The 23,484-nt window shown below is 34.4% G+C and overlaps 1 protein-coding gene across 7 annotated transcripts in view; it reads right to left on the bottom strand.

Moving 5' to 3' along the window:
* LOC148609897 (uncharacterized) overlaps positions 1-23,484 on the bottom strand; it is a 43,986-nt gene that overhangs the window by 6,662 nt on the left and 13,840 nt on the right. Inside the window, exons 1-2 of one of the 7 annotated variants that reach the window (XM_088541464.1) lie at positions 10,437-10,655; positions 890-974 (exon numbers count right to left, since the gene is read on the bottom strand). The exons of 1 other annotated variant lie outside the window; for it this stretch is intronic. The gene's annotated coding sequence lies outside the window, so the exon portion shown is untranslated. Of the gene's footprint in view, positions 1-889; positions 975-6,604; positions 6,946-10,436; positions 10,656-10,685; positions 10,710-10,767; positions 10,896-23,484 lie in introns of those variants that run through there. 5 more of the 7 variants (XM_088541462.1, XM_088541467.1, XM_088541466.1 and 2 more) reach the window with 5 other exon arrangements.

Raw genomic sequence — 23,484 nt, 5'->3', positions numbered from 1 at the left:
GCATCAGCACTTCCTTTTGTACCACCAGACCAAGTAGAAGTGGTTCAATGCACTAGACGTCTATCAAAGAGACGATACAAAAGTGACCAGCTTCAACGACTACGTGACAGAACAGTGGCTTGACAGAGAACCAGACCGTTGGAACCACCATTCGACCGAGAGACCCGGGACGACCACAAATCATCTTGAAGGATGGCATAAAAAAAAAACCAAAAAAAACTCAACAAATCTTATCCAAACTCACCCAAACTTATACCTGATTATTCAGAAATTTCAGAACACACAGGCTTTGACAGAGATTCGATTGATACAGTATGCTGTATGGTGTCATTGTTATTATCATGTTATATGATGCTTAATATTGTACAATAAACATATGAATATCTTTTTTTTTGTTCTTTTGAAGCCCAAAACAATTCATTTATTTCACGATGACTGTGTTGCTTATGCGTCACAATCATCAGTCCTATAAAAAAAAAAAAAAAAAAAAAAAAAAAAAAAAAAAAAAAAAAAAAAAACAGGAAAAGTGAAATTTATCAATTGCGAATTCAACAAGGTATAATAACCTAGAGAAAAAAAAACAGTATGCAAAACCTGGTCAATATAAAAATATAAAAAAAATGAGACGGAACTTTACCAGGATCACAATATTGGAGTTCCTGAACAAATGAAAAATATACAACTTTACCATAAAATGAATATACAAATAAAAAACAGCTTAATATCATCGTACAAAATTATTACTTTCATGCATTAAAAGTACCCCAAAAATGAGAAAACAAAATAAAAAATTAAAACAAAAATGGTCTCATGTATTAAAAACTACAGAAATTAATATCCTGAAAAATATCCAGGCTTTATTAAAGAGTAGTCATATTTCAATACTCACCTTAACCCAAGCTCTAATCAAGAATCCTTTGTTCTTAATTACCTTTGATCTCATTTATCCAGCTTTTATTTTTTACCTGTATTACCTGAAATTTCCAAAAGTTGGATAAATGGGAATGAACCGAATTAGCCTTTTATACATGTAACTAGATAAATGCTCGATCATGTTTGAACATGTTGGTCATGTCATGTCTAAATCGATCCCACCACTTCTTAACATCCTTAATTTCATAATCGGGTTAACTGTGCTTCCAATATAATATAGAATATATTATATATGTATATGTATAATTTATTGGGTATAGTACATGTAGTATCTAATGCGTTCCAAACATTATTTCTTATTTTGGTCACTGGCAAAACTTTACCAGAATGAACGACCAAAATACTCAGTAGTATAGAGGCTAAAAACCACTAATTCCACTTCCCATAGCCTTCTATGCTAATTTCACAATATTCAATGGCTTCTCTGGACTTTACCTTAACTTTAACCTGCAGATGACTATATATCAGCATGATTCTACATATGTCAGCTCACAATCCTCAGAATGGCATGTGGGGTTAGCAGACTTGCAGTGCAGTACTGGTCACCGGAAGTGAAGTGTCTATAAGTAGCATGGGAAATCCCAGTGTTTTCACAAGATAGGGGTATATTTAGAAATCATTATGGAGATTAGGCTTCACATCACAAGAAGCAAAATGCACCTATAAAATGTACAGAAATGTTTTTCCTTTCAGAAACTGTTTAAATTTTTTAAATGAGATGAGAACTTTTTTTCACAGCACTATGAGGAACTGGGGTAATTTCTGCGTAGGACTATTTTTGCGTACGTTCCAAATGCTCATTGGTTGAATTGGTGGTCTGTAACCTAGATACACGCAAACTGCGAAACAAAAAAAACAATAAACAAAACAAAACAAAACGAAAACGAAAAGAAATGGACTGGAATAAAACTAAATAATAATAAGTGCAGAACAAAATAAAGCAAAAGGAATGAACTTATATTCAAATGTGCAATTAGGTTGTGCATGGTGGTATAAGGAGTCGGCATGTGTTTTTATCATACTAACGCGTCGAGTAATATAGTTAAGCGTAAATGTTTGTAAGAATCAGGCAAAATGGGGAAAAATCAGAAACATGCACGTAAAAAAAAACGATATAACAATGTCATATTTCTCAAGGATACTTTCTCTATTTGAAAATAACACTATTCAATCTCTGCATCACTGGCTTTACTCAGAAAGTTTTCAATAGAATCTTAGAAAAAATTAGGTTTGTGACAGAGTTATCTGCCCTTGAAATATTCATTTTCAGTGCATTTCAATGAAATTGTAACTCAATTGTCCAGCATGATATGGAAAATCTTGATTCTGATGATGCAAATAGTCAAATTACACTATCAAAATGATGGTTTTTTTTTAATACCACGTTTCATCTACTGCCTAATTCTTAGAGGGACTGACACTTAATATGTTCGAGTAGTCGTACTTTTTGTTTACAGTCAAACAGTACAAGAAGGTAGTATAGAAGTTTCAAATGAACTTTTTACCAAGTGTTACAGTACATAAAAAAACAAACAGCAAAGCAAATTATGAAATATAAAAAAAAAACAAAATTACAAAAAATAATAATAAAGCGTAAATTTAATGATAAAACATTGAAAACGGACAAAAACTTAAAATGTTTTTATCAGTTCAGGAAGCTCTATGATATGTTGAAAACATGCCATTTAACGATTTTGAGATAAATGTTATTTATTCTATTTTCGTAACACGAAATAATATACGTGCATAAAAAGAACAAAACAAAATGGCAACAAAAAATATGAAAAAAAACATCCTGTAATGGAAGTGTTAAAGCGGCGTTTTTTAAAACGATTGTTTTAATAAAAGATACTTATAATGGTAAAAAATTATCGCATTCCCACTCCGTAATCCGTTTCAATTTCTGTCCTGTTTTCGGTTTCCGCCTTTTAGTAACATGTACATATTTGTCTGAATAAGAGTATTTGCTATCGTAGCACTCTCCAATTTGTAACAGCTTGAACTGAGTACCTTGATTTCTACGTGTTTTATAACTAAGAAAATGGGTTTGCACTTAAAACAATTGGAGTTATTTTTTTCACTGAAATGTCAAAATGATCTTTTTACCGCACTACCTCAGCACTTTAATAATAGTTTCAAAACTGATTTTTAATGTCAAGATTGATTATCTTTGATGTTAGTGTGTGCATATTCGTGGACAAGTTAACATTTTGCAAAATTACTAAGCTCTGTAGCGCATTTTAACCGACAGCAAGAATTACCACCGTTTTGCTTATATGAGCTTCTCGCATGCATATATATGGTCGCTAAACTTGTGGAGAGGAAATACCAATGACAGATTTAAAGATTTAAAAAGGGGGTTCAAAGGGGATTCTATGCTATTATCTAATACTATTTTACCAAGTTCTGTGCAAAATTAACAAAGTTTCCAACCTAAAAAAAGAGGGGGGGGAATCTGTGCTTTTCTTGTTTCACGTAAGCAAGGTACCAATTGGAACCTGGATGATTTGTCATAGTCTCGTCGTGATGTTACCATGATTTTGGAAGTCAAAATAAAGAAAAACCGAGAAACTAAATAAATCAGAAAAAAATAATTAATTCACACAACAGCATGCATGTGTTAAGTTTCATTATACCAAATAACCTCTACAAAAATGTATACTATTCTCGTTTGAAAGGCCTGGGTGTTTAAAACAATAAGTCCAAAAAGAAGTCAGCTTGTCATTAACCGATGGAAAGATTTACGCCCGTTTGTCTTACGTAAGCTTCTAGCATGGTCACCAGGCTTGTGGGAAGGAAAGACCAGGGGCGGATTAAGAGATTCTAAAAAGGGGGTTCATCATGAGTAGTGGTCGTCCAACTAATTCAAAACTTTATATGACTGTGGTAGATAAAAGAATACCATATCATATATATACAATTATTGTCGATTTCGGTATATTGTACTCGTGTTCAAAAGTACCTTTTATCATTATCACCGAATATATTGTAATAAAATGTAATACATGTAAAAGAAACACACAGAATATACAAAAATAACCACGATATATATTCGTATTGTGGAAATTATTAAGGCTTGACTTATATAAATGATTCATGTCAACTTAACGGGATTATGAAAACGCATCATATGAATCAATATAGTAGCTTAACAACCCTACTTAAAGAAAAAATACATAGCTACCTGGTGGAAAATTTTAAATATATATATGGGGTCCTTGGTGCGGGAGCGGTTTTGGGGGTGCAGACATTTTTCTCATTTTTGTTAATTTTATGTTAACTTTAATGGAAGTCCATAGAAACCAATAAAACGGGTCTTCTCTTTTCGGAATTTCTAGATTCGCCACCGTTGAAAGTCTTATTGAAGATGGTAAATGGAACAACATTCTACTGGAGTGAAATAAACATATACATGTATTTGATTGGTCACCTTGACAGGGACTATATCCTTTTATGTGACAGACCCGTGGATGATACAATAAAATGATTTCTCAAGATATAATAAATCTTACTCAAGACAATACCGATGTTTTCATGAAGGTTGAAAAAAAAAAATAGTACATTTTGCATATAAAACACACAATTAAGTTAAGATGATCTGAGCTCAGCACTTAATATTTCTAAATAATTACCCAATGAAGACACTAAGTAAGTTGTAATAGCAAAGGAAAGTTGATGTTGGACATGAGGTTTTGAAAGAGTTATAGAATAACAAAAATATATATATCAATGTATTTGAGATGTCTTCAATGTTTAAAAGAGTAACCAAACGCGTCAACCACACTGGACAAATACTAGTATGTTATCGATCAAAATATACAGCATTTTGAAAACATTTTGTTCAGTATATTTCGCCCCGTGCAGGTCCGGGTGTCAAAAGAATAGGCCTGCAGCAGCGCTATGCTTGTCGTAAAAGGCGACTAAATAGTGCTCAGGAACCTGGCATGGGGTTATGCGCTCTGCCAACAGAGCAACTGGGACGTGTGTGCCCCAGGTGGTGGAATGGGGTACCCCTGGCGTGTTACATGCTGAGGTTGTCAGGCTATAATACGGAAAACCTGACCGCAAACCATAGTGGTGCACCGTGTTGGGAAAAATGCCACGTTTCTCGCACGTTAAAGAACCCTGCTGTGGTATTCGATAGGAGTAGGAACCTTTGCGCTCCGCCACAGGAGGCTAAATTGGTCGACGCTATCCATCCCCTCTTTTTCTAGTGGCAATCAAAATTTGTATGCTTGTGTCCCATCCCTTTTTTCATTTAATCATCATCATTTCATGTTCATTTTATCATCCCTTTCATGTTCATCGCCTGAATTTAGCTGAAATATTGCTGCTCGGGCGTTAAACCCCAACAATCAATCAATCATTCAATCGGTATATTTCGCAGATGATTTTGTAATTATTTTTACAAAGTATGAGGAATCTCTTTCAAGAACTATATATTTGTATATAGGTGTAACGTCTTTTTTTTTTGAGTTAAAACGATATATAAGTTTTTAATGCTATTGTATTCTGATTATTATCTTAAGCTGGGGGTTTCCATAAGATCTTTTGATTTTTTTCCGGATCCACATTGAATTAACGGGAGTAACAAGTAGCGTGATTGGACAGCTGTGAGAATAGAAGTTAAAAGTTTTGAAAGAGCTAGGTTTGGTGGTACATTTATCAGATCCAGCTATGTAGCTTTGTTTGTATGGATTCTTGTGGAGTTTAGGAATCCAGTACATAGACTGTAGATCACAATCATCGTCCTTGGTAGAGAGACCAAAAAAGGATAGCACAGATTTATGGTTTTGCATTATCTATTCTATGGAGAGTGTGGTATCAGTATAGGTTTTATTACTGCTATTGTTTTCTGTGTCTACCTCTGATAATAAACATAGGATATATTACGTTTTGCAGATAAAAACAATGTTATTTTTGGGCTTTGTCTGCCGGTACGATAACATTTTTTTTTTGTATAATAGACAATGTTTTGGTCCTTGAAAACTGATGTAGCATTGACTATCATTGACCTACTTAAAACTTTCACACGTTTCAAAATTAAAGAACACACAGTCTCTACTCATTCTGACAGAGATTATCAATGTCTTCTTGTTCGTTTTATCCGTTTTCTTGCGTAGTCCTCTACGGCATCCAAAAGAACTTAAGTTATAATTCCAATTTACGGAGTGTGGTTCACGGTACTTGGAATCTTTAAAAAGGACCTTACCGAGAGATTCGTTTTCGATGATGTTTAAATCTCACGTACATGTAATTACGTGACCGGAAGGACCATACTATTTGAATGGAGAGTTTGCAAGGACAGTCAGATTGTTTAACCTTGAAGTCCTCAATCTCGAGGTCCTTCAACAGCCTTTTATAATTGAAAATTTTGGATGTAATAGGTGAAGTATAGGAAATTCCATATAAAATCATCGGTATTAGTTTGTCTTTGAGATATTGGGGTATTCAGTTCGCGACTTGAAGCTAAGATTCATAAAAAGTGTTATCATATCAGGGTATATACATTGAAATTCAGAATATCTTCATTTTTAAAAAAAATTACCGTTTAGTATTTCACCACAATCAAGATGGTATATTAGAAACATATATTTGCACAAGTACGTGTGTATTCCCCCCCGCTGGTAAAATACATGTAACTACATACGAATGATATTTATACACTTACCGGAAGGAAATGGTTAATACACTTCTCTTAAAGCAAGTCACACGTAGTAATAAGTGACCACTACACTTTTCATGTGGTCATCAATAGTAATCATATCTTTCCACTAAGCATAATGCGGCTAGAATTATATACATTGTACACATGTACATAGTACCACGCGTAAGTATTTTGTTCCTTTACTGACATGAAAATCAATAAAGCCTATTAGAATTCACATTTTCAAACATACAATTTGTATATGACTTCGTATAACAAGCATTTATCATCTGCAGTATTGAGGTAGCTAAGGACATTGATACTATGACTAAAGGGGATGTAGCCGGATCTGATATCATTACTGATTTTGTCGTGTTAATATTGTATTCTACACTATTATTATCAATTAGCCTTTTATACACATGCTTGAACAGTACCGGTACAAGCAAAGCGCGGAACGAAAAAGGAAATAATGAAGGCAAAACGGATGAAATTACATTCAACGGTGTTATTGGGCCCTGGATTTTTCTAATAGGTGTTGACTTCTTATTTCTATCATACTCATGCGTATAATACAACATACGGGAACGGAGAGTTTTTGGCAATTTATTCAACGGGGGCTTGCAGTTGGCTAAACAGGTAAATTTAGAGAACGTACAGTATCTACGTTATTATACGCGGAAAATTGTACGCCTGAAAATAACTGTTCAGCCTGAGGATGTTGTCAGTACATATAAAGTTCCTATCAGTTCACCATGATAGAAAAGAAACCTTGCATTTATAGGGCTCGTCTGAATAAAGCTGAAATATTGCTACTCGGACGTTAAACCCCAACAATCAATCAATCAATCAATGTATTTAAAGGGTTTAACAGCATGTACAACTATATGTATCGACTTGTAAACAAATAGGTTTGCTTTCAAAATATAGTGAAATGAAATATATTGCACTTCAGAAATAATTTCACTGCCGTCGGTATTATAATTAATGGACATTCGTCTGTGTATTTGAATAAGCTTGCGTTTATTTTCTTATTCAAATGAAACTGTATCTAGAAGACTAATGTCGTAACTTTTCAATACACTTGGTAAAAAAGTTAAGGTTCTGGATCCGTTTTCATTCGTACTTTCAGCTTTTTCAGTCATTTTTTGTGCCTCGTCGTACATTTTGGTTTATAGCCAAATAGAACAAGAAGATACTTTAGGAGAAGTTTCAAATGAACTTTGTAACAAGTGGTATAAAAAAAGACAAAACAAAAATAAAATAAAAAAACGTAAATACAATGATAAACCATAAAAATATGTGGTTTTCTTGTTTATGCATATACATAATTATACTATGATTCTTCAAGCACAGTGACTTTCTACATCAGATTACTCAAATTTTGCATTAAATCTCATAAGAATTTTTGAAAATGAATAACTGTAAAACTATGCATAATGCCAGTAAGGTACCGGGTAGAAACGGAACGACTCAGTTAATTGTCGTAGTCTAGTCGATTTCATTATGATGTTACCATGAACCCAAATAAAGAAAACCGAAAATGTGGTTAAATCAGAAAGTAAAACAATACGTACAAATGCGTGCACATGTTAATCAAGTCTCATTACACAAACCTCTACAAAAATGTAATGAATTCTCGTTTGGAAGGCCCGGGTGTTTGAAAGAATAAATCCAAACAGAACCCAGCTTGTTTAAAAAGGCACAGGGGCTTGCTCCCACTATCAAATATACTGCCCCACTAGTGCATGTATATAACTAAATTTGCAGCCAAGATAGTATATAACTTATAATGTAGTAATATACTAGCGGGGCTGCATATTTGATAGTGGGAACAAGCCCCTGTAAAAAAGGCGAGTAAGTTAACACTGAGATCTAACCAGTGGTCGGATGTTAAGCAAACCGAGCTATTGAAATGTGTACCCCAGGTGGCTGACACAGTTAGACATCAGACCTCAAAGGGAAAACCTATTATGAAAAATATATAAAAAATATCGTGAAAAATTTAACTTTTTTGAACAGTAATTTACCTGTAATGAAAAAAATCGATCCAAGGGAAAATTCGGCGTAAGTGAAAGAAAAACATCGGCACAAATGCAAAACGCCGAAGTCACGTCTAATCCAACATATATGGACCACAAATATCATTAGACAAGGTGTCCACAAAAATAGTTTTTTAATTAGTATACGACCATGGAATTTTTTTTCCAAACCAGGGAGAATGGTTTTATGGGATGTAACATCCAACAAATCGTTGAAAACCACAATCGTATGTCCAATTAAAGGGAACTTTGACACAGGGCTCAAACCCCGGCTCTCTTAGCACAGGACCAAAGTGAATAAACAAAGGTGAACAATTATTTTTTTCTACGAAAAAGATGGTCGGGAGACGTACATGTATGTTCGTTAGTCCCTCCAAACAGTAGGATGTAAAAAATCTCATGGATTTCGGTAACTCAAACATGTGAATGTGGATACAACGAACCTGGCATGGGGTTATGCGCTCTGCCAACAGAGCAACTGGGACGTGTGCCCCAGGTGGTGGAATGGGGTACCCCTGGCGTGTTACATGCTGAGGTTGTCAGGCAATAATACGGAAAACCTGACCGCAAACCATAGCTGTGGTATTCGATAGGAGTAGGAACCTTTGCGCTCCGCCACAGGAGGCTAAATTGGTCGACGCTATCCATCCCCTCTTTTTCTAGTGGCAATCAAAATTTGTCGATCCTATTATGCTTGTGTCACATCCCTTTTTTCATTTTATCATCATCATTTCATGTTTATTTTATCATCCCTTTCATGTTCATCGCCTGAATTTAGCTGAAATATTGCTGCTCGGGCGTTAAACCCCAACAATCAATCAATCAATCAATCAATCGGTATATTTCGCAGATGATTTTGTAATTATTTTTACAAAGTATGAGGAATCTCTTTCAAGAACTATATATTTGTATATAGGTGTAACGTCTTTTTTTTTTTGGAGTTAAAACGATATATAATGTTTTTAAGTCGGGATTTTAAATGAGTATAGGGAATAGAAGTATAAAGAGTTGAAAAATCATAGGTTTTAATGCTATTGTATTCTGATTATTATCTTAAACTGGGGGTTTCCATAAGATCTTTCGAATTTTTCCGGATCCACATTGAATTGATACCATTAATTAACTCAAACATGTGAATGTGGATACAACGAAGAAGTATTCTAGTAATATAAAACAAATGTTTAGTAACGGTCTCCATAGAATGGCTAACATAAAGATTCCGATCATATCGTACGGATACGTCGCCTAAGAAACGGCACTTGGACCAAGAGTAAGGAATTCGAAGAGTGTGCATAAAGTGATGAGTGATTTTGTCGCAACAATAACACACACAATATACACGATACATTTTAACGCGGAAATACATTCTTTTAATAACGTAAACTCTCTAACTACTTTTCCACACACTTATTCATAATAATGTAACACATTGTGTCTTTACATAAAATTGACTGCGTTTTAAATTATCCTGTATTTATGTACAGAAAATGCACACTCACTAAGTATTGTAATCTAAATAAATCAACAAAGCAATGTATGAGACATTTTCCAACATTACGTTTTTATTGTAATTCTAGATACTGACATTACTTGTATTGTCATAATGTTTTATAAACGTGAACAAGTGCATTGGTTACGGTTCTCCAGTCATGCAATAAATTACGACCAAACAATTTAATATTTCAATGTTGTTAAGGCTGACATGATCTCAAATTCAATAATATGTAATCTTGTAAAACATAAATATTTGTATAATAAGAAAATTACTCTTTCCGTGTGGGCTCCAAAGAATAAGGTTGCACTATACATCTTACCTGAAACTGCGATTGATAATCATCTAAATCCGTCCATAGACGTATAAATTCACACAATCCGTTCACACTTATACCCTAGTGCCACAGGACAAATGGCTACATTAAATTAAATGACGCGTTGAAAGCGGTCAAGCATGGAGGCCAAACAAAACAGAATTCAATTCACAATCAATTATGTAAATAGAAGAAAACTATATGTAATACGAGATCATAGAGTCCATTCCAATATCTTAATGATCAATAACACACCTGCGATTTAATGCATTACAGGTCTATGACTCCTTTAACATGCAGCAACAATGAAATCGGTATTAAATAAATCCTAACGTACCGTCATTTGTGCTTTTAATCCGATCAAAAAACAACATCAAAAGGTTGTCCATCTGGATTAATCTTTCCGATTTCGATTACTGAAAGTTTTCAAACACAGAAAAAAAGGGGCCTCATTTTACAACAATAGCGCTATACGTATCAGTATGCATATCATTAATTATACACCACAACGTAACTGTTATCCCTAAATTATACAATTTGTACATTAACCCCACTCTCCACACTGAATCAAATGCCTGCTTACTATCTAAGAATGCTATATAAACTTTGTTATTAGACATTTCAATATTGTGGTATATGGTTTCATGTAGATTAAAGGAAGCTGTCATACAGCCGAGACACTGCTGAAATCCTTGCTGTTGGGGGTTTGGGAATTTTTCCTGTAGAACACGAGAGGTAATACGTGATCTTAGTACACTCTCAAATAATTTTAGAACAGCAGACAGAAGACTAACAGGTCTATAACTCTCCGAAGTAGTTTTACTTTTTGTTCCACCTTTATCTATGGGAACTATGAGACCGCACTTCCACTTTCTCGGGATACGACCTTCATATACAATACGATTAAATAGTGTAGTTATGAAATGCACAAATTTTGTACCACCATATTTTACATGTTCGTTCTGTACACGACCACGACCTCTTTGTGTGCTTCCTTAACGTCATTAGTCCAATATGGTTTCGTATTTGGTTTGAAACAGTTTTTTTTTTTTGTACAGCACACTCTGACGGATCGAGGACGACGGATAAAAATGCATCATATCCCGAGTCAATATCTATAACCCCACTTTCTATATCCTCGGATAAAGCGTTTAGGGACTCCACTAAACACTGTTGATAATAATCAATTTGAAAGTCTATCATACGATGCCATGATGGACGTTTATAACACTGTTCTAAAACTATGTGAGAATTTGAGTTTAATGCAATATAAATAAATATATATATATATGTATATTGGTAAATGATCGGAAGTACTGCTTATCTCCCCTTCAACAAGGATCTCATAAATCCTCATCTATCTACATACATCATCAGCCAGAATATAATCTACGATTGACTGTTTTTTGATACAAATGTATGGTTTGGACCTTTGTAATGTATTTCGTTTACTACATATCATAAATTATTTCGGTTAGCAAATTTCAATAATTGATTTGATTTGAGTGCATTAGACACCAACCTATCTTTTGACAATAGACTACCGTTAAGATCACCTGCAATCAAAACATTCCCTTGATTTCTATAGTATGAGTATAACATATCAAAGGAATTTAACACAGTATTATATTTTATTTAGAAGCTACCCCTTTACAAAGGGGCACCAGCTACCAGGGTACGGTGCGTCTATCATAGTTACAAAATGTACAACAGAACTGCTAGAATATTCAGCTGCAATAACAATAGAAAATAACAATATAAAATTCCTCTGAGAAACACATGGTTATCATAGTACATAAAATGTTATTTCTGTGATTAAAAATATCAGCAATTTCCAAGAACATCATCGTACGTAAAATATCAATCTCAGTGAATGAGTCGTAAAATATCAATAAAATCTAATTTCTGAGTAAAATACGACGTAAAAAACAAAAACCATCATTTCCATTAAAAAGTACTGATTAAGAATACTGCGACGATTGTTAAATGATTCTACAAGGTACATTCTTCCATAGAATCATATGACAAACCAACATCATCGCTAAAAGCATAACCTATATCACCAATAAGAAATAAAACGTTGGCACTTGGCGACAATTCACTGAAGTTCAAGCCAGTATTTACAACCGAGTTGAAAACCGTATTATATTTTGACCGTATATGATCGAGTGCTGGGTACGTAAGTAACAATGTTCTAAATCCTCGGCGCTATTCGAATCGCATAGCGGACACCGATCAGTTTCAGACATCTGCATTCTAAAGAGATTCTTATTTAGACTTAAGCAGTTCGTTCTGGCAAGCAGTTTTATCCGCGAGGATCTAAAGTCGCTAGTGTCATCTGCATTCCAGTTTTGATATGGCAGTGCTGGTAGAATCCAAGACTACTCTTCGATGCAACATCAAGAAATAGTCTGTCTTGTGACACTGCCATACTGTCCAAGCTTTCGCTTGAGGGCATGTAAACACCAAATATATATACAATGAACTGAATAATTGATTTTACAACGCTATTCCTACAGTTCTTTCTGAGAGTTTGTCATAAATTTTATTTACAGAGAATTGTAGAGAACGTTTATATAATATTGCTATGCCTCTTTTTTCATGGTATGCTTTATAATCAGGTGGCAATTGAACTGATTTTGCAATACAAGATTATCCATTCTCTAAACTATACGAAAAATCTATCGATGTTTCTTTTAACTTGTGTTCAGACAGTATGCATACATCACATTTTGTCAAAATAGTAAGTGCGCTAAGACAAACTGTTGAAGACATGATGCCCCATACATTCCATGATACAATTTTGAGACTGTTCATAAATGATTGAAAAGACAGCGACATAAACAATTATACTAAAGTTATTATAATGTATTTAATCATGATAAGTGTTATGAGTAGCATATTCGTTATACTATTGGAGGGCTTCTGATAGTCTCTTATGCCATTCACGTTCGCTCAACCATTCATTAAAAGATACGCCGTTTGGCCAAAAGTTTTTCTCGCTTAGAACATACATGTAAGCAAAATCTTGAGAAACGTGTTATTTAGCTGATATGAAGGTTGCCCTTCGTATCTATTGAACAACCGTAGGTAAGTCACATTTACACATTTACGATCCAAGAAGGCGAGTATATCCTCTCGTGTTGATTTCGAGTCAATACCCGACAAATAGAATTTAGGAGTTTTGCTACGTTTCTTTACGCACTAAAAGAACATATCGCCATCAGTAGATTTTACATTGTCAGTTTAACCGCCTGATCGTAGAGGAATATAATACGTGGTGTAATTAGGTGAATGTGACTCGGTAGATTCGTTAAAATTCAAAGTTCCAGCCCCATTACTATTACTAAGTGTAACGTTTTCAGTGTTCTGATCAGAAGTTGAAGCCCTAGGGCTTTCACGATCATTAAGAGTTCATCACTCGTTACATTACCGTTAGGCGCAGACTTGTCGGTTGGCTTCACACTTATATGACGGTTAACAGAGTTCTCACTGGTATTTACAAATTTCGATTTTAGGGGTTCCGCTTGGGTAGCTGAAGCGTACGACTGTTGACATGATAGTTTTTAGTCGGACCCATTTTTCTATAAGCTACCGATTAACGTTGCTTGTCGAACCGTTTCCAATTCCAAAAGCTTATAATATTCGCGAGATATTAATTGCTTTCGAATTCCCTTATTGACTTCGATTTTTGCGTAAAAAGTTTGTTTGTTTGTTGGAGTTTAACGCCCGAGCAGCAATATTTCAGCTATATTTAGGCGATGAACATGAAGTGGATGATAAAATGAACATGAAATGAAAAATGGGATGGGACACGAGGATAAAGGGGTCGACAAATTTTGATTGCCACTGTTAAAAGGGAGAGGTGGGTAGGGTCGGGCAATTTAGCCTCCTGTGGCGGAGCCCTATGGTTCCTACTCCGGGAGAACACCACAGTAGGGTTCTTTAACGTGCGAGAAACGTGGCATCTTTCCCAACACGGTGCACCACTGCATTTTGCGGTCAGGTTTTCCGTATTATAGCCTGACAACCCCAGCATGTAACACGCCAGGGGTACCCCATTCCACCACCTGGGGCTCATATCCCTGTTGTTCTGTGGGCAGAGGGCCGTAGCCCCCGGAAAAAGTTCTGAGCACTATTTGGTCGCCTTTTACGACAAGCTTAGCACTGCTGCAGGCCAATTCTTTTGACACCCGGACCTGCACGGGGCGCGTAAAAAGTTAAAAGTTAAGTGTCGTATTGTGCATATTTATTAACAACGATGCCTTAATAACAAATAATTGACCAATAACTTCTTATCAGTACATTTTGCATATATTACCCGAATAAGCAGCATTCGTCACTATCGACATTTGATGCAACATGATGATTTCTTAAAACTTTTAAACTTATTATTTAACAGCAAACCGGAATTTAAAACACAAGGAATATTTTGATTGCACAGATTTCACAAGAGATTGATACAGGCAAAAAATGCAACGCAATAAAAGCACCAATTTATGTAGCCCATTGTTACAAGTGAACCTATTAAGTCTACTTTACTGTGAGTTTCTATTAACTAACCCCAGGCTTAGAATGATTATAAAAATCTTGCACACCCCATTATTACTGATAAGTCATGTAAAAGAAAATGTGCATTTTGACTAACGATAGCCACTGTTTCTTTATGCACAGGTTATAAATATAAAGACGCATCAAACAGTATTTACAAAAAAAATTATAATGTACTGTAACCACCATGAAAAAAAACAGGAACTCTTCCAACCTTCCAAATGAACATTTCCACCACCACCTGTACAAAAAAAAAAACAGCTAGCAAATATTTTCGGAATGAAAGTTCACAAAAATGTCTACAGGTAATTAACTTTATGTAAGTACATCTATCCTCTTGATGTCTTAATTTGATGTATATGATAGAGAGAAAACAACGTATTCGCGATCACTTCACTTTGCTCCTGGGTGAATTGTTTCAAATTCGATAGTTGACATTACATTATATTTTTTCATCTATCTCATTGAATTTGATATAGATTTTATTTAATATAAATATTAGGAATGAAAACTTATATGACAGAAATAACTCTTGATTTTTTTTTTCTCATTTTGGGTCAAGACCCATTCCTGTGACATTAAATGGGGGATTTGAAATGATCCAATTACCAATAATGTTAATTATGCATTATTTTACACAAAACATGGGCACATGCCTACCTATCTTTTTGGGGTCATTTTAGCATTTTTAGTAGAAATGGCTTATGACCCCCAAGTGTCTCTTCGTTTGTTTTTTTTAAGTTTAAAAATGCTTCATCTATCCAAACAGTCATAGCAGATTGCATATTAAAATATAACTATATACATGTAGAACCACTACATGCACTTTAAAAGTTTTTTTGAAGTCAAGAGAGTTGAACTTTGGGTACGCTCTTATTTACTCATTGTTCATTAGAAATATATTTATTTGATTCCATCGTTTAAGTTAAACAGGACAAAGTACTATCATGGCCTACTGGGGATTTCGGACAAAACAGGAGAAAACATCCAATCGGCACGATCGGCCCTTCTGTCGACCGGTTCTAAATTTACTGGCGACTAATCGATTTCCGTTTGAAAGGGTACGAAGATATTTCTGTCGCTCAATACTGACCGGAGATCCCAGCAAATAGTGCCAGATGATTGCGTACCAATTTACTCATATTGGAGATTATTTATATCTACTTTCACTTTACAAACAACGTGGTTTCTTTTTTTTTTCCAGTTACACTGAATAATTACAGTCACGCACGCAAACACAAACACTTATATATCAATAAATGATTTACAATACTTAACTGCTTAAATAATGTAATATTTAAGATTCAATGAGTAATCAAGGGAACCAAGGTTATAGCGGTAATCGAATGTAATCCAGGGACAAAGACCAGACATGCAAAACAGACATACACACCAAAGAACATAAAGTAACTAAAATATCATACATACAATGTAACAAAAGCAAATGAGCAACTCGGACTCCACTACAAACTGGGAGCATGGATCAGGTGCACCAGTAGGGTTAGCGTCCTCTGCTTTTCTAGAAACACCCGCAGAGTTGCTTATGAAAAGTCAAGTCCGGGGTAGACGAAAGAGGAAACTGACACATTGAATAAATCAGTTTTCATGGCACAGATCGATACACCGTAGGAATCCACGAGTTCATGATGAAGACCTAAAAACTTTTGTAGTGATGACTTCAATCTTGTAGCAACATAACCATGTCCCAGAAGCCTATTTGTTAGAATTCTAGCGCAATACAAAAAGTCCGCGTAGTTTCTCAAGTTCTGGCATAACGTATGAGTTGTGATATGAACACTCCATACGCAGGTGCTGAAGGGATGTTGCCACAGATGAAAGGAAAGTTGACAATTCTGAATGAAAAGTCATCACGTTTGTCGTAAAGTTTGGTCAATAGTTTTCCTTTACCATCGATTTCGTATTGTAGGTCAAGATATGAGGCTGACCTCACAGTGTCTGTAGCATCCTTTATCTCAAGTTCTTTGGGGTAGATGCGATGTATCAAATCCCCGAAATTTGAATTTTTTTAAAAATATTACGCCATCTATATAGCGGAAAATGAAACCTCGATTCAAAGATTCAAAGATATAATTATTATATGTATGTATGGCTGTTGTATATTTTCTTCAATAGACTATAACTAAACTTACCGTAATGATTTCGTTCAACAATCTTTTTTTTTTATAAAAGTAAAAATTTAATTTAATTCTTACGATGTTCTAAGTAGATGATAAAACTATAAACAGCTTATAAAGGACAGTGTTTATTCTCTCTACAGGAGCATATACATATAGATATAACATTGGGTTACCCATGGTCCTCTATAGTAGCAAACATACAGATATAGTTCTTGGTTACCAATGGTTCATTATAGGTACAAATACATAAATATAACATTGGGTTACCCATTGCTATCTATAGGAACACACATTCAGATATAACATTGCTTTACCAATTGTCCCGTAAAGGTGTATACATATAGATATAACATCGGGTTACCCATAGTTCCCTAAAGGAGCATACATAATTATTGACATATGGGTTACCAATAATCCCCCTTAAAGATATAACATTGGGTTACATATTATCCGCTTTAGGACCAAACATACAGGTATAACATTGCGTTTCCAATAGTCCTCTATATGAACATACATATAGATATAACATTGGGTTACGCATGGTCCTCTGTAGAGGCAAACATAAAAATATAATATTGGGTTACCAATGGTCCTCCATATAAACAAATACAAAGATGATTTTGGGTTACCCATGGTCATCTATAGGAACACACATAGATATAACAATGAGTTATCCATGGTCCCCTGTAGAAACATACACATATATATTACATTGGGTTGTCTATGGTCCTTTACGTGAACATACATATATACAATATAGGTACATTGTCGAAAATATTGAAGATATGTGATGAGGCGACGGAACGGGTAGGAAATGCAAGGCTCCACCTAGGGTACGATCTTGAACTTTGTGAGTTTTATGCTCGTTAAGTTTTGTGAGTTTTATGCTCATATAGTTTTATGAGTTTTATGCTGAGGAAGGATATCTGTTATCCGAAATATTCAATTTAAATTTTACCATCTTCTGGTGATGTTAAACATATTTAGACGTTTATATATATGGTCCTCTATAGTAACATGCATATTGGTATAACATTGGGTATGAACAAGTATATAGTTATAACACTGAGGTAGCCATGGTGATATATAGGGGACATACCTATAGATGTAACATTGGGTTACCCATGGTCCTTGATAGGAACATACATATAGATGTTACCATTGGTCCTTTATATAGCCATATATGTCTATGTTTTAGACATTTTGACTTTAAAGCCCGGGAAGAACTGAATGATCGGGTATTGTTTTTTTTATAATCCGAAAAAAAGATAAAATGTGCTCCATTATGATTTATAACTTTTTTTTTCTAATTCACTGTTTCTAGACTCTTAGTGAGGATATGAAATGCATGTAGCATGTAGATATAACACTGGGTTAGCCGTGGTTACATACAGGGGACATACATATATATATAATATTGGTTACTCGTGTTCCCCAATAGGAACATATAACTAGATAAAACCTTGGGTTACTAATGGTCCACTATAGGAACATACATATAGATAAAACATTGGGTTACCCATGATCCACTACAGGAACATGCATATAGATATAACATTGAGATATTCATAGTGAGGCTATGCTATACATGTAGCATGTAGATATAACAATGGATTAGCCATGATTACATAACGGGGGCATACATATACATATGATATTGGTTACTCGTGTTCCCCAATAGGAACATACAAACTTTGGGTTACTAATAGTCCACTATAGAAACATACATATAGATATAAAAATGGGTTACCCATGATCCACTACAGGAATATACATATAGATATAAGATAGGGTTATTCATTGTTCTCCAAAGGAGTAACATAATTAATTATATAATGTTGGGTTACTAACAGATCTCTAAAGGATAAAATATGGATATAACATTGGGGTACTTATGGTCCTATTTGGGAACATACATTTGTACATATAGATATTACATTGGGTTACTAATTGTCCCCCATAGGAACAAACATATATATAACATAAGATTACCCAGGATCCCCTATTTGAACTCACATACAGATGTAACATTGGACTACCCATGGTCCCCTATATGAACATACTTGTGTATATAATATACGTACATAATATAGGCTAACCGAAGAACCTCTTTTATATGTTTTACACCTTTTGTTGAATATGGAAAAGCGAAAAGCTCGGGGAAGAACTGAATGATCGGGCATTGGTTTTTTGATAATCCCAAAGAATGAAAAATTGTGCTCCATTGTGATTTATAACTGTTTTTTCTAATTCACTGTTTCTATAATCTTAGTGAGGCTATGCTATGCTATGCACTATTATTTCAATTTGATAGAGTAAACTTTCACAATTACCAGAATTTTCAGATATATACACGTGTATATTAATCTTGATACATTTAGTTATAGAAAAGAATGTTTTGAATTCATGCCTCTGATATGCAAAGAAGTCATGAGAATATGCTTTATGTAAACGGAAAGTTATTCTAAAGAAAAATCCTTATATAAAAACGCATTCGTAATGTTTTGCACAAGTCATGTTGTCTAGACACGGGTTGGTACATTATTGGTTGTATTTGACGTAGGAATGGATTTTTCTGGAAGAGGATGGAGTCAAAATTTTTTTCTATATTTTTTTGTGTTTCTGCCATCTTTATAATATTATTAATATTTCGTTATCTTATCCAGATAATCAATGCCTTTGCCTACTCATTGACAAGAAGGTGTGACTAAGTTAAGCAGGTAGGTTTTAATATGCTTATTGACTTGTATGAATGATGGAGATGTACCCCGACCCTTGATTTTAGCGTACGCTAAAAAAAATGACAGCACTTCCAGACTATAGCTTTGAAACTTTACACAGTGAATCGTGCGTACAAGCTAAATTTTGGATTCTTGCGCACGCAGAAGTACTGCGTACGCTCTAAAAACAAGCTGCGGACAATACCTGTGTGTGTAAGGGGGGGGGAGTTACACACACAATGACATTTTTCATCACTGGAATCATGTTATTGATTCACGTTATGATTTTATGTTAAGTGTATAAAGTTACAATTCTCATTTGTAGGGTATTCAGATTCAGATTTGTCAACATGTAAAGGATTTGCCATTCTGAATGTCTACCTCAAATGAGGGTTGCAATGCTCTGTTTATTATAATCAAATTAACTAATATTGATTTTACATTAGTTTAGGAGTGTTGTACCCTGAGTTGTCTATATTTTGTTTAGAAATGCTTTGTGCAATATCTCAGATGGTATTTTGCCATAACAGTTATGTTCTGACAGACATTGGTATGGGCAAGACTTCTAAAAAGTGGTCCAAAAAGGTAAATTTTCATACTTGCTGCAAAATCAAACATTAGAAAATTCTGGTTGAAAAATGAAAGTGTCATGATAAGTCATGTGCAAAAGGCATTATAATGTAATTGACATGACTCAGATTATACTAATTACATCTAGGTAAACACTATGAATTATATAATGTAATTTTAAATAAACTTATCATAAATAATGAATTATTTAAAGAAGTAAATCCCTCACACAAAGCTCTGTGCTTAGATCATTTTCACTCTACTGGTTAGGTTAGGTCGTTTCGGCTATTTGGCTATATCTAGATACTTCGCACAAACATCTGGATGCTTCTCAAAACTATCTAAAAACTCTTCAGAAGCACCTAGATACATCTCACATGCTTGCCATACCCACATGTATCTGGATACTTCATACGACTATCTAGACACTGCTAGAAATTTAATCAAATTATATAAAATGGATAAAAAATGAATAATATTGACGTCTTCACTAATATAATTTGCTGTTTCCTAACTCTGAAAAATAAGCTGATGTAACTTGGTTATGCTGTCGTTATTCTAACATGCCATGATCGCCATTACGAACTTATTGATAAATGAAGGATTATAAAGTGTTACCATATCTGCTATGAGGACAGACTTTTTCCTATACCACAGTTTTACACTTTGGAACACTACCGTACTTAACATACGAGCGACCAGCGAAATATGCAAAATGGCAATACATTAACACCAACCCCCGAATTCATAACTCTCCGAGACCGTCATAATCTGTAGAAGATCGTAGTGGAATCGTGGTAAAACAATATCAATAAAGAGCTATCTGTACGCTGAAGCCAACAAAATACGACCGCAAACGTTTAATTTTGGGACCAAGTCGGATACTCTATTATAATATTTGACGCAATGAAAATGGCGGACTTCTTAGGCACCAACCATTTTTTTATCATGGATGAGGGGGTTATGCTAGGACTTGATGTCGGATAAGTTTTTTTACGTAAACGCAACATTGTTAAGCGGTGGCTATTTGACCGGACCTGGTTGAATTGCCTGTCGTTTATGGAAAGGCAATTCACTCAGGTACTAAAAAACACAAACATGTATTATACTCAAGATGTATTTATGTATGCAGTCAAAAAAATACATCGGTAATTTAATTTAGTTGTATCGTATTGATATCTATATGTTATATCTACATGTATGTTCATATAGGTGACATTGGTAACCCAAGTTATATTGATATGTATGTTCCTATCAAGGACTCCATTGGTAACCCAATTTCTATCTATAGGTATGTTCCTAAATGGGACCTTATATTGATATGTATGTTTCTTTTGGGGACCATGGGTATGTGTGTGTCTGTTTTCCATGGCTTGTGTTTTTCCAGTATTATTTTCGTTTGATTTGTGCAAGAATCTTGGTTCCCTGATTAATCCTTCAAACGCAAAACTGACGCTAAGACTTGTAATAGAAAATAATGTCAACATCAGCAATGAAGTAATATAAACTTGCCGTATTTTGAATGGCTCAATACAAAGGCTATATGTTGCTATATCACATCCTTCGATAATTCTAACTAATTTTGAAAGCTCTTGCAAAAAATAATGATGATCTTATACTGGAAAATTTAAGTATGTATACCATTTTTTCAGTTCAACAAACCAAATCTAAATTATTATCTGGACCAAAAAAATTGTATCCATTGAAAATAATAATTTAACCAATCCGATTCTAAAATTATGGTTTTACAGGTTAAATTTTGACCACTTCTTTTTTCCCAGCTCCTCGCTTTACGCTAATATTCTTGACTGAGTTATTGTTCTTTATTTCTAGTGATATCTTATAAAATTGTAATGCCATCTGGTGAATAGAACTACTTTGAGTCGGGTATTACTACGGGGCGCCGAATGGGACTTGATCTTTTTGTAATCAAAATCAGTTTTGTGTCACAAAATTCAATTTTCTCACAAAATTTAATTCTGTGAGACAAAATTTAATTTTGTGTCACAAAAGTCAATTTTGTATGCAAATTAGTTGACAGAATCCTTTGGATATGCAAATGAATTAAAAGTGTGCAGTATCATAAACACATGTATTACAAACTTTAATCATTCCCTGCAATTCAGTAGATAATGTACGGATTTACACGGTTATAATAAAGCTCATCAGTGAAAGAAATATCGGTTATCGTAATCGTATAACCCACTGTCACTTAATCTTGAATCTAAAGATAGATCATTTGAGCATTTGTAAACAAAAGGGAAACGAAAGTTAAACACGTACTATGTCGGTTTTTCATCTCGCCCGACCTGTTCCACTCAACCGAATTTCTTGTGTCATACATCGATAGAATCGGAATGTAATAAGGAATATATCTGTATCTGACAAAAAATCGAGAGGGATAGTGGAACAAAATAATCGTTCGCCAACTTTGACAGATTAACAAATTTCACAGCACAACATATTTCTAATATGATTTTCTTGGCTAATCTGACGATTCATTTCTTTTTCCAGCAAAATTTGGGATAAATACATTTATACAAATTATTTTGCCAAATTTTAACAAATTTGGTCGCGATTAACAGGTCGAGAAAAAGCATTAAAAATAGAACTATTCCAACTCTTAGCAACAGTTTGATAATAAAGCTGTAGCTGCTCAAGGAACTTACATTTTCTTGATCAGACCTTGTTGTTTTTTGTATTGTCCTTGGAACTAGGCACACATAAACTAAACGCTTTTACCACACACACGGGTGTCTTTATGGGAGGATTCATAGCACAATAGCTTAAGTTAATCAAAAGAGAAATACTTATATATGGGAGTTGCCATTTGAGTGGTACATATATCTTAGTGCTGCATTGATTTTCAACTATTGTTGATGTTTTTGTAATTTGACTATTAATTGCAAAATTAAGGTTGATAAATTGAATTAGAACGTGAAAAAGAACAAGAAATGCCTAATAATAGCACTAACTTGTGACCACTTTTCAATGAACAAAATAGCAGGGAAGATTGTCCGAATCCTTAAAGATACAGGAAAATGTAGCTTGTAGTCCAAATCACAATTACGCTAG

The sequence above is a fragment of the Perna viridis genome, chromosome 8 (assembly GCF_037379345.1).
Source record: "Perna viridis isolate PV_CMFRI_1.1 ecotype Kerala chromosome 8, ASM3737934v1, whole genome shotgun sequence".
Classification (NCBI taxonomy): domain Eukaryota; kingdom Metazoa; phylum Mollusca; class Bivalvia; order Mytilida; family Mytilidae; genus Perna; species Perna viridis.
The sequence above is the reverse complement of the archived record's forward strand: the minus strand, read 5'-3'. Positions and strand labels throughout refer to the sequence as shown.